Here is a 14041-nt window from a genome sequence, read left to right on the forward strand (position 1 = left end):
GGGGAACAGGGAGGAGGATGGGGGGGAGGGGGGAGGCGGGAAAGGGAGTGCAAAAAAATCTAAGCGTTACTTAACAAAACCACTGAGTTTTGGCTCCTTACTCTGAGGTAGGGGAAACCTATGGCCCTGCTGGCAATGATTTATTTCCACGCTGTAGTGGGCTTCCATCAACTTGACCAATTTAACCCAAAGGAATCTAAATGGTGGAGGAATAGCAGGAGAGGAAAAAGGATTTAATAAATAAGGACTCACCAGTGTGAGGACAACGACCCAACAGCTGCTGCCGGTATGGATTCATTTGCCATACCTCCCAACTGAGCACTTTCCACTTGGATTGTCGTGATTTATTTAACTCACCGAATAGGACAGGAAGGGTATCTGAACTCTAGGCAGCATTCACATAACAAGCGGGTCTGGTTTTAGCTGACAACAACTCGCTTTCCCATTTTCTAGACTGAAGACCAGTCTGTAGGGCTCCCTCTGTGCACGCTTTATGGCATGCCAACACTAGCAATCAAGTCACTGGACCTTAACAAGCTACCATCCATTAGCCAATCTCAGGTAGCTGTGTGCAAGCTGCTAGTCTTTCCCATTTCTTAGGTAAAAACCTGGAGTCACCATCATTTCACCTATGCATGCAGGTTACTTCATCTTGAACAACAGTTGTGGGTTTGACACCAAATTGCTGTGTTTTTTTTTGAGAAAACCTATCGTGGATATTTTGCTCACCAAGTGGGGCTAAATTCCTTGACTTATTTTAAAACTACACATATCATTTATACCAGGGCTTTATGCTAATATAGCAATATAAATAAATATTCAGAGTAAATTATGTAAATTGAGGTCTATCAATGATTTGTTTTACTTCTAAACCCGTCAAACCTACAGAATTCCCATAGTGCAATGTCAGAGCTTGTGCCATCATATTAAAAGATCAGATTGACACAGTTTCAAGACTAATTTTACAGCTCACTATGTAAAAATGAAAGGTTTGCTGTGCTTCTTTTGATTATGCATTGCTCATTGTATTTTTTTTTTTAAAAAAAAAGTATCTACCAAGAAAATGTTAATGAAGTAGCAAAGAATCCTTTTTGTATTTTATTTTTTTTAATGTAATGGAAAATGCAGCCTAGTCTTTGAATAACTTCTCTGCCCCTTTTAAACATTTATTACGGTTAAGCTTGGAGGGGGGAAGTAGTAGAAGCTTAGTATTATTTGGAATATTTTCCACAGTTTTTTTCCCGGTTTCTATGGGGAAAACTGTAGTGGAAAATACATACAGCAAAAGTTCAACAGAGCAACCTGAGCAGAGAAGAACTCTATGTGGAGGAGAAATCCCAGACCTCAGAGTTTATCACTATAAAAGGTGTATAAAGCCACAGGACTTGAAAAGGGATTTACAAGCCTTCTGATCTTTGATGGACAACCGTGCATAAGTGGCATGATCGTGAAGTCAGAGGTACTAAAATGCAATGCTATGATTTATACCTCTTAATGTTGGCTGAATCTGCATGCAGAATTGCAGGTTAGATGCTATACACAACATAACTTTTCAGATCTCCTGTTTTATTTTTTCTGGTGATAAAGTTTGGGTTTTTTTAATAAAGTCAGTCATATTGGCAACCAAATACATATGATTTGGATTACCCACTTCTTTTGCGTCAACCCCCCTCCCCCCCACCGAACTAGGGAAGTGTAGCCCTAATGTACACATGCTATGCTACATTTGGAAATTAACATAAATCACTGGAGCATTTTTAAAAATTTTATCCTCTATATTTTTCTTTTCTTATTCTTTGAGGTATGGAAATAAATTTTCCACCTGAAATAGCTTTGCATGTATCTGCTTTACATTATTGTGTACAGCAAGAGAATATGATAAAAGGATAATAATCATGGCAAGTATCTTGTAAAAGTCATCCCCACCACTTCTACTAGCAGGTAGGACCCTTCTTCCAAAACACTTCCTGAAGCTCCTTGGTAGGATATATCTAAGGTACTTCTTTAGCACTTCATCATGAGCCTGGGACAGCAGTCTGCTAGCATGGTCAAAGGGTACATATAAGTAAAGAAAAAGTGGGATAAATTTTTAAAGCACAACTTGGTCGAGTTCAAAGACAGCAACAAGATAATGCAGAATTACAGAAAACAGCACAGTTTTTGGGGTGAAAATAGCAAGGAGTTCCCGTAGAACAGTAGTAGTAAAACACCACCCTGAAGTATATAATGATTCAAGGCAGACTCAAGGCAGATTCAAGGCAGACAATATAAGATTTACTAATATGACTTCAGGGAGATTTACATTATATTTGCTGTAATAAAGAAAATGGCCTGCGAAATGTAAAAGAGAATTTAAACAGACTTTCATCAGTGTTCATTCTCTGGTTTCTATCTTGTCTCTGTAGCAGTCATGGGCTTGATAGGGAGCACTATCTCATCTCAAGTGGACCAACTGATTCTTTCGTTACTTTGCATATGAAATGCTGACATGCTGAAGCAATCTGGAGATCATTGAACAAATTCAACCAGAATCACTCTAGCTAATTTTGCAGTTTGTGAATTGGTATGTAAATTGATTGCACATTATCCTACATTCATCTATCCTGATGAACTAATCTATCCCTCTTCCCAGTTATCTCAGAGCTAGGAAGTCCAAGCTAGTGTATATGCCTGAGAGTGTATTAACATCATAAGTAATGTATTGCTTACCGCTCCAACTACAATTAAAATTAATCCCATCTATACAACTTGGATCCAAAGCTGGTCTGTAGATGTATCATCATCTAGCAGATGCTTTGAACTAAAAGGTGTACTTCAGGGTTTTTTTAATCTACAGCGAGACAGATCCTGCGAGCGGATTTGCAGCAACTAACTGCTGGATGTGGCTGAGGGATGGCTAAAGAGATTACATGATGTCTTCAGGAGGTCAAACTCCCATTTCCCTCTTCATAAAATCCTAGATGGAAAAATGAGTTCATGAAACCAGAAGGTAATATGTCGAATACACATTTCATACATTGTATTGTGTCCTGAGCAGCTGATGTGTACATGCAATTTTATTTAGACTAAAAAAAACCCCAAACTCTCTTTATCTGTTTCTATGGCATGTTTTTGGAAAAAGTAGCTAATGATATTCTGACTGGTGTTGTTCCACAGAACAGAGAAAAAAACTGTGAGGAAAGGTGAGGGGTAGAGTAAGGACACACTTTAGAAGACATCTCCAGGAACATTCGCGTCTTTGAGGAGAAGTACACATTCTTCTTGCCTTCATTGAGCAGACCCTCTTGTAAGACAAGGTGTCTTTATTTGAATGGGATATTTGGCTAAGTACCTCAGAAGGTGAGATCAAAGGAAAAAAGGGAGAGGAATCTGTTCACTTTCAGGAACAATGAAGACAAGCAGGTCCATCGTGGAGTAGCCATGTTCTGAAGTTTCTCATATTCATGCTGCCTAATCCTTACCACTCAACCCAGATGACTAGTGCTTAATTAAGCTGGTTCAATACCAGCTGATAGGAAAGCCATGACTAGTAGAGCTGGTCAGACTTTGCTTTGAGAAGCTTTTGTCTTACTCATTGAAAAACCTAAGTATTTTTGTAATGTTTTTACTTTTTATTATGAAAAATACAGCTTTTTTTTTCTTTCTTATTTCTATCTTTGTCATCCTCTTTTTAGTGGCAAAACACAGTAGAAAAATTTGTAAAACCTTTTTTCTGGCATTTTGAGAGTCCTTGGTATCTTGTATCTGTTGAGATGAAAATTATGACAAAATTGTGAAAAGCCTTAAGGCTTTTTCTTTCTGCTTCCTACGACATTTGTTTCAGCATTTTCAAAATCCAAAACTTCCCCATATTTTGAAAATCTTAACTTACCTGCTTAATACTGCTAACACTTAAGTACACTCTCACCAAAGCTGGGAGGAGATGCAGATTCCTAACATCCCTGAGAATCAAACTTACAAAATTTCCAGAGCTAACAGGAGAGAGGTATATTAACTGAAGTAAAAGAAGATGGGGAATATATGTATTGATGTAGTTAATGTACTAACACGTTTTTATTACATCTTGGAAAACCCAATAAAATAGGATCCTGATAAACAAAACAAATGCAAATATTATTTTATAATCTATAATATTCCCACTAACTTTACCTCAGTTTCGGGACACATTTTGAACAGTAGAAAAGAATATTCTTGTTCAGGAAGCTTTCTCTCCTGCAAATATGCGTTTCAGCTTTCACCATGCAAATTTACAAAGCTTGTAACAATGGCAGAATAGTTCCCCTATGAAAACATTCTGTGTTTCACTATCAGCTACACCATTAAAAGTGTTTAATACAGTATCCATTATATTACATATATATCTACAATAACATTCTCCTATAGTCTTTTTGAATCAAGTACTGATGATGCTGGAATCTTGGAAGCAAAAACATTATGTTCATTCAATAAATATAATACAAAAACATTAACAGTCTCAAATTTATAGACTTTATCTTGCACAGACAGAAGCTGATGAAGTTTCCCAAGGAAGGTGAGTTTGCCTACTACCTTCCTGCAAGTTTCTGGCCTGTAACTGCTAATAATGATCCCACTATAATTCTAAAATAACTTCCTTTTCGTGCATAGTTGGAAGCATTCAACACTGATACCAAAACAAAATGTACCAGTATTCAGGCACCTTCCATCTACATATGGAGCTGTGGAATAAAGGAGAGTGATACAGGCAAAAAGTCCCTCCTTCTTATCAACAGTGCTTGCTATCAGACCAATAGGTATCAGTCCCTAAGAGTTCTAAGAAATTCACAAATGAAGACAAAAAGGTCTTGACTTGAGCTAATAGAATACTTGATTAGGGAAAATGGGAAGACAGACAGGAGGAAAATAAGCTTGCAATGATATTTACATAAGCAATTTAGCCTAAAGACAAAAATGGTTGACAGAACAGATGGATGTTGTGGATAGTGTGGCCATGGTCAGTATCAGGAGGAGGTCTGGCTCTAGAATGGTATCCCCTTGCGGCTATCTCTGCAATTTCTGTCTAAGTTCAATTAATCCAGCCAAGGAAAAATACTTACTTCCATGTCAGAGATATATTTTTAGGCAATTTTCACAGTTAGTAACAGCTAAAGGACATGCAATGCATTTCAAATAATCTAACAGTTAAGAGATCTAATTGGTGCCATTCACTGGACAAGGTCTTTGCAAGTGCTCTACTGATAATAGTTACTAATGTTTTCCAGGAGTCCTTTCCTTAGAGACAAGGCACAGGAGCTATGTCTGATTTGCCTTAGGCTTCCCATGAAACATCATTCCTGTACTTGAACAGAAATATTTGTTTCAGATCACTTAGAACAAAAAGTTATGAATCTCCTAACTGCTTTAAGACCTGGTATACAACACATGCCATATAATACATGCAAGTCATAGCCCAAATAGCAGACCACTGTAGTACTGAAAGGTAGGACATTTAAAAGATTAGCTCTGAACCAGGCTTGGACAGTGGTTTGGAATATGATTTGAGGTTACATAGTAGGACAGACTGAGGTTTTACTCCCACATTACCAAAACCTCTTGAACTGTTTACGGAGATTTTATTGAAAAATAACAAAAAAATTGCCAATGCAAGGGTAAAGGTATTCTAAGATGGAAGACAATAGGATGCTTACATAATGCCTGTCTATAAAGTAGAGGTCTCTGTGTTGAACTCTTTTCCAAGGCATATTAAAGAAAAAGTCTACAGTACAGAAGTCACCTAACGACCTTTTAGTCATCTCTTGACCACTATGGTCATCTCACCTACCTGTTTCCACTCAGAAGGCAGTTCAATCAAAATTGCATGACTGAAACTGATCTCTACAGATCAGAGTTAAATCAATCAACTTGATCAATCAAAAAACCCGAAGCTTTTCTTTTTTAAAAAAAATTCTATAAAATCATTTTAGATTACAGATATTTTGAATGCTCTATGTCTTAAATAACAAAATTAAATAATTAACTACTTCACAATCATTATAGTACTACTTTTGGGGAGAGTTAATGAAAAATCAAAATTTATCACAAATTTACCTATGGCTGTATGTATCTACAAACAGATATTCAACAACTTGCCTTCGCAGCAGCAATTATGAGTGAAATGTGGCTCATGCACTTACATGGGTAGTCCAAAAATGACCATTTGCTAACTTACAGTATGAGAATCGTCTTCCAAAAATTTCCATTGTAGTGAAACAGGAAGACTGTACATGCAGACCTGAGCTCTGTCACACTCAGCAGCTGTGTTGAGGCAAGTGACCATATGGAAATATGACACCGAGTATCTCTGAGTCTGAGAAGACAGTGGCTAAACATGGGGACACAAGAGCGACAAGAACTTTCTGACTCTATTGGCCGTAGCACAAGCAGTAGAGAGTAGGAAATTGATTTCCCAATAGTATGAATTACAAAGGGAGTATCAGGAGACCCTGATCTCTGCCTGATCTTTCGTACAGTCTTCTGCAATTCACATGCTTATAGAAAAATTATTAAGGAAACTATTTATCTGCAAAATTATGTTCAGGCTGTGCATGTGCTTTCTATCTTTTCGCTCCATGGGTCATCAGCCAGCAATGAGATTAGAAATAGGAACCGACTCAAACAACAACAATTTATTGTACTTGTTTCCCATCCAACTTGTGGCCTATACATTGAAAGGAAGAGGAGCAACATCTGTGTACAAGAGATTCATTTCACTTGACGGGAAACTACCATCTGCTCTATACCTGTAAGTCTTGGTCTGTGAGGAATAGGAATTCTAATTCAACATAACCATACAAGAAGAAAAAAAATCCATTAATTAGAAACTGCCAGTAGTAATAGCATAATTGCATCTGTTGATGCTATTTCACATGCAATAATCATAGACAACTGTCTGGAAATCTGTCTACAGTAAAAGTAGCTGGTGATTTTATACAGTTCTCTATGGATACATTTCAACATCATTGTTAGAGTAAAAAGGGCAATTTAAGCAGAGTTCTTATTGCACCTCTGACGATGATTTTCTCAGTTGATCATCACTCGCTTCTGTACCTCACGGTGTTAACGTTGCTCTAATAATGCCACTAGATGGCACTGCCTACATCAGCTGCGAAAATGGCATGTGCCTACTATTTTGGGTTGCTGTAATAATTCTGACTTATGCAGGGTTATACTAGGCTATGTTAAAGGAGCCATTTCAGAAGACATAGCAGACTATGAGCTATAATTAAATCTACTGCTTTAGATAGAGGAAGGTATAAATTGCTTTACACTTAGGTACAGATAAAGCAAGCTCTGTTCTGATCATGCCACATTTTCAAATCGTGGATTTCTCTTCTACTGAGAAGCAACATGCAAAGCCTTGCACTTGGCAAACCAAAACCATTAGCAGCAGTCAGGGATGTTCAGTGTCAGGAAAAAAGGAGGCACTATATACACATTCCTGTGCTTCAAGTGAGAGAATTTGTTAACGTGTAAACATGCATTTCATAGTTTTGACATATATTGTGGGCAAACAGCAGCAGTAGCTTGAGGATGTTTATGGACTCAGGCAGATAAACTGTTTAATGACCCAGTGCACAGAAAAAAAATGAGTGCGCTGGCAGTTAAAGTTGTAGAGATTTGTAATAAAAAACTATTAAGAGTGTTATGAAAACAATATGAATGGAAACATATGTGTGTGGAAGCACCAGATGAGACAGCAGAACAAGGGGTAAAAGAAAACCCTGTACTGATAATGAAGAATACTAATCCCTTGACACTGTTCGCACAATGTTTTTCTCAGCAGTAAAATTGAGTAATGTGATGTTTAGCCCAAAAGGCCTGCACTCAAGCCCTCAATTCCCACACTCTAAGTAGACAGGACAAGATGGCTTGTCAGCAGAAGATGCTGCATCTTCACAATAGGAGGATGGCGAAAAGGCTGCAGCATTTAACATACAGCATTTCTTTTCCTGTTGGCCCATTGGAAAAACAGACCTACTATTCAAACGAGAAGAAAAGGGCAAACGTAGCAACTTTGCCTAAGTTTATAGAGGCTGAAGTAAGCAAGAGACTGAAACAAAGCATGGCCCTATAACAAACATTATTTCCTAAGGGCTATAAAAGATCTTTCACAGAGCAAGTTTATTGTTGTCAGTCAGGAAGCCCTCCAGAGAAATGATGAACACACGTCCTTTGCTGCCTATGTTGTACACAAGTGATCCTTGCCAGGGAGACATATGTAGGTGCTTGTAACAGTGATATGGGTCTGTCAATGAGTGCAATATTTGAGGGTATGTTAGTGCATAACATCATCTTACATAGAGATTTTGTTAGTAGATAAATGTTCTCTTTATCTACGATCAAGTATTAGGTTTTATTATGATGAACTTCCCCTTTTTTTAAAACATATGTGCATACCCCTTGACTCTTTCACCTCTTTTTAACTCCTCTCTATCGTAATCGTCTCTGAGACTTTTGTATGATAATGGGTTTGAGGTTCTCCTTTCTCTGTTTCCTTCATTAGATTGTCTTCCTTGCAAATCGCAATTTTAATAAAATAAAAAGAAAGGGAAATGGAAGGGACTTACAGAGATCATTTAGGTCACTCAATGGTACCTAGAACAAATCCTAAACCCCTGTCAGTGTCAGCTGCCAATGAGGGAGATGTTGCATCCTCCCTAAGCAATGCAGTGGTAATAGCCCTTCCTATTACCATTTCCAATAGCTGGCCTCAATATCCTGTGATGTAACTCGGGGTTGTAACTTCTTGTCCTAAACACAATGACATGATGAAGACTTTTTCTTTTTTCTTGCAGCACTTCTTTTTTGCATGATGCTTACTATTGCATCCCCTTCTCAGTTTCTCCTTTTTTTTGACTGAAGAGCTCCGTTTCCCACTCTTCCTCACAGTTTCAGCCTAAGACGGAAAACCAGGCAGGATTTTTGGTCCTTCTCTTTACCAGCTGGAAAAAACTTTCTCATATTTGGGGGATTCAGGTAGACTCCCATAGCCTACTCGATGGAGGGAAGATGCAAGAACAGTCAGCTAGAAAAAATGACCTAGTCATGTCTATGATAGAGGGTTAGTCCCCAAAAAATTACAAAATGCTGAACCATGAAATTTCTCGGCACTGTAATAAGACATACAGGTTGGAATAGAAAGAGTGAAAAGCCACTGACTACAGGAAGGAAATATAATTTGCTTACTCAGTCCTTTAAGTAGGAGGGAAATTTTGCACAAAGTTTTAGGGAGGACCACAACCAAACCACATCTGAGAAAAAAATTTATAGAACAATCAGGATAAAAAAGGTCTTCGTAAGTCTGAACTAGGGAAAGTTTATTTCTGCTTGCACATCTAGCTAAAAGCTGAACCTCATCTATGTAATCAGGACATGCTAAAATGGCATTTGAATAAAAGCTGAGTATCACTGCTAAAGCTCATTTTCCAGCTGGGGAAAGCTGTTATGTACCCTCTCTGAGGAAGATCCAAACTTTTGGTTCCTTCAACTGTTCTCTAAAGGTACCTTCGGAAGGTTACTTGAGCTATATAGTTTGGCTATACAAAGAACCTGAGGTAGTCAGGCTTCCAGCTTATTGCCTCATTTTGATGCCCATATTTAGGTAGGATGGATCTAAGTCATGGTATCAAAAATTATATGTAAGTGTAAACATCTGCAAAATTGATTTACAAAGTTGTTTGGATTCATTTATGGAAAAAAAAATCGGTGTCATCATTACAAGAATTAATAATTAATTTATAGCCAGACAGGTAATGTCAACATAATTTGTCAAATAATGTAATCATTCTGGTACTAATAATAAAGACTTTACTTCAGTAGTTTGAAATTACTCTTAAATATACATATTTCAGTTCTCTCTGATTTCTTCTGTGTACATGAGACTGCCAAAGGGAAAACAATCCATCCAGCAGGCACTGAATTAAACAGGGTGCATTCAGTACGCTGCAGCAAACTAGTTTTCTCCATTTCATTTCTGCAGAAAGCTCAAGTAATACACTAGGTCAAGTGTAAGCTCTAAACGGTCATATTCCTTGCTGTCTTCTTTTAAAAACCTCAGACCGCTGAACACTTCCTTGGCCTTTTAATAAACATATGTTAACTTTTATTCACCTAACTCTCATGTATAGACAGACTATATTACCCCAAGACTTGCATGAAGCTCCCAGTAGCAGTTCTTTAAGGCCCATTTGCCTTTGACCAACACACCACAAGGCTCTGCTCACGAATTCCAATGTGAGCTTCAGAGAATCACTATTACATACTTTTCCTATTTTAAAGCCTACAAAGACTCTTGTGATCAGTGTAAATGTCAGAAAAGGCAGAGCAGACCTCAAGACTATCAAGCGGGAAGATGAAAGGTAGGTCTCTTGACTGGCAATTCAGAGGATGTTAGTTTGAAAGCAGCCCCCAGATATCATTACTAGTAAGGTTTCTTGTTGAGTTGTGCCTGATACTTGTTAATAACAGTTGCTCACTGATAACAAAAGACTTCTCCAATTAACAGCCTAAATTCCACAATGTGTTCCCTGTTAGTAGATTATAACCTTTGAACAGCGATCTCAGTAGCACAGCAGCACAGACCTACTGAACGCCTCCAGGGTTTTTTTTCCATTTGCTCTTACACACAGACTTGAATGAATTGACTTTATTGAAAGAAACTGCAACGTGATACTTTACAGCAATTGAATGGTGGCCAGAAAGGAAATGCAGAGATTTTATTATCCCCAAAGGAATCACATAGCATGGAATATGTTATTAAAATAGATTTATCACCACTGATTTTACTAGTATACCAGTATTTCCTTGAAATTAGCCAGTTTGGCTCTACTTGTTCAGGGACAGTGAGGCATAATAGCACTACGGACAGGCAGGCTGTCCAGTCACAAGACCTTGACCACATTATGTGATGTACGAATGCATGCTGCTCTAGCTAGGGGTGATGAGAGAGCTGAAACTCTTTCCTCCACACTGGGAAACCTGTGCCTTCAGGCCACTTTATGATTACATAAAGCAGGGTACACGTTCCAAAGAAGCAGAAAGCATTGTAGTCTTTGTTTTGTTCACTGCTGCTCTATTATTAGAATAGCAAATGTTCTTATCTCACTGAGTACTGTTATCCACACAGTACCTTCAGGAGCAAGATGTCAGTATAAACATGGAAGAAACAAGTCAGAGTGTACTTAGATGAGTAATATGTACTCTAACTCAGAGCTGAGTTTCATCCTTGGTTACTGAAGCAGCTGGCTGATGAAATCTCATAACTGAGTAGATTTATCAAGACCATAAAGTATAAAATGTCTCCTATGTTAAAAATGTGGGGAAAGGAAGAGCTTGGGAACTATCTGCCATGTCTGCTTTAGCAAGTAGTGTAATACAGTAACAGTTTACTTGCCTTGAGACTCAGTTCAGAGGTGCACTTTTGTTCTGAGCTAAGTTTTGATACAGATTTTTTTGGATCATTAGTCAAACATTTGGTCCTGGGAAAAAAATGCTAGAATTATTTAATCAACAAGCTTTGGTGAGCACACAAAAGAAATCAAAGCAACCAATAGCAGTCCTACACCTGGGTTGGGGCAATCCCCAGTATCAGCACTGGCTGGGGGATGATGGGATTGACAGCAGGACTGTGGAGAAGGACTTAACAGTCCTAAAATGAAAAGCTGAATGTAAGCCAGCAATGTGCACTCAGCCCAGAAAGCCAATTGTATCCTGGGTGATTGGTCGGGCATGGACTCCCTTTGAGGTGCAAACGAAATCATTTATTGAGTCAAAGTACAGGGTTTTTATACTCCTCATCCAGTTTGTTAGCAGCTACCCCAGTAAAATTCCACTATATGACTTCATAGAGATAAACACAGGAACAACAGATAGACATGTACACCTTATCTCCTTGTTATGTTTTCTGCTTCTTCACTTACTCACTTTACAATGGTGAAACAATGGAACAGGTTGCCTAGAGAGGTTGTAGATGTCCCATCCCTGGAAATATTCAGGGTCAGGTTGGACAGGGCTCTGAGCAAACTGAACTCACTGAAGATGTCCTGTTTCTACTCACTGCAGGGGGGTGGGCTTGACAAACTTTAAAGTACCCTCCAACCCAAACTACTTTATGTTTCTGTGAATATCAGTTAATAATAATTTACCTAGAAAAGTCAAATCAGTATAACATCAGTCTACAAAGCCAGGCCTGTGGCTAGAGTAAGACAGAGTTGATACCATCTATCTTAAGCTTAGTAAAACTCTTGACAATGTCTCACATGGCTTTCAGGTAAATAAAAAAGGGGAATGTGGTTTACATGAAAATGTTTTAAGGTGAGGACAGATCTGGTTACTGTAGGAATAAATGCACGATACTGCATTAGGGTAAATATAGCCAGATGCAAAGACAGAGGCAGAGGTTGGAAGCATCTAGATATGCATCAGCTCCTGCAGAAACAAATCCTAGGTCATAGTGAACCACTGGCTGAATTATGTCAATATTGTGCAAGAAAAGATAAATTATACAGAGATGTATAAATGAGAATACAATTGTCAAGGTGTGTGAAGCAGTAATCCTTCTGCTTCACTCATTTGCAATATTCTGTTTAATTATGAGTACTATATTATAAGAAGTGCAGATAAGAACAGTGGTGATGATCAGAAGTCTGGAAGATGTGAACTAGGAAGAGAACTGAACAAACGAGTATGATCCTGAAAAGAAAAATTCTGATTTCAGATGGTGCTTGTTTTCAAATATACATATACCTGCTGAAGAAAGGAAATCATCTATTCTACAGATCTGATTCCTTGGATAAGACAGAAATTAATGGACATATATTACAGAAAAGAAGATCTAGTAAGATTCAGAAAAGCTTTGCTATCAAATGAATCTCAGATTGCTTGGACAAGTTGTACAGTCTATATTACTGATAGTCTTTAGGACTGTGTTAGGTACATGTCTATGAAGAAGGACAAAGGTATTTAAGATACTTCCTTGAGGACCACTTCAGCCCGATGAGTGAAAGATTAGCTTTTAATGTGAAGTGAAAAAAAAAATTGAACATGTTTTCTTTATGCACAGACTTGTAAGAATATTCTTACTAGATGAACCCTATTTAGCTCTATGGTGTATCCCAGATCTTCTAATGTAATTTATTCTCTCTGTGACTGAAAGTTGAATCCAGACTCAGCTCCCTTTTCAGGATATTCAGAAAGTACTGAACTAAATTGTGTAGCTGAAGTATTATTGATAAATCATCCAATATTCACAATGTGATGAATCATAATTCAGATGTTTTTAAACCCATTACTACTTACAAGGTAGGTATTTTGAATATTGCAACAACTATCTAAGAAACTCTGAAAGAGATTCAATACAGCATGTGATTTCTCAATCTTCAGTTGTTAAAGCCCTGTATATTTTCCTTGTAATACATTATGTAGGTGCCATTTCCAGCTACTTTAAAGGAATTTCTCAGTCCATAAAACTGACCTCATAAGGACTTGTACCTTTCTTCTCAACAAAAGGGATGTTTGTTTGCAGTAGAAGTGCACCCTTTAGCTGTTGTGTTTGTTCAAAAGTGTGGCACACATTTGATATTCCTTTTTGTTATATTGATGGCTAAAAGGATTGAAAGGTACGACCTAGGAACCCATTTGTGCCAGGTTACAAAGTGAGCATTGATGGCACTTTTATTTAGACCTTCTTGGAGATTCCAGACTGTACAGCAGAATGGGCAGCTCTCAGCAAGATCACCAGTTTTTACATTGAAGTCAACTTTGACCAGGCAACATGTTTTGTTAAACTTGGTCTGCTGTGGAGTCAGCAACTTCTGACAGATGCATAGTGCTAAACAGGTAGGAACTTAGATGTGACAGAAGAGTGAAACTCTAGAGTTAAAAAAACCTTAAAATTAAGTGCATGCAAAGCATGATTCTTCACACCTTATAGCTACTAGTTTCAATTTCATCCAGAGAGAGGAGGCATGAAAGGTGCTGCCTTGATCTGCATAGTAGAAGAGCAAGCTGCCTGTTTCTGCTGGGT

Source organism: Cuculus canorus, chromosome 1 (genome assembly GCF_017976375.1).
Source record: "Cuculus canorus isolate bCucCan1 chromosome 1, bCucCan1.pri, whole genome shotgun sequence".
NCBI lineage: Eukaryota > Metazoa > Chordata > Aves > Cuculiformes > Cuculidae > Cuculus > Cuculus canorus.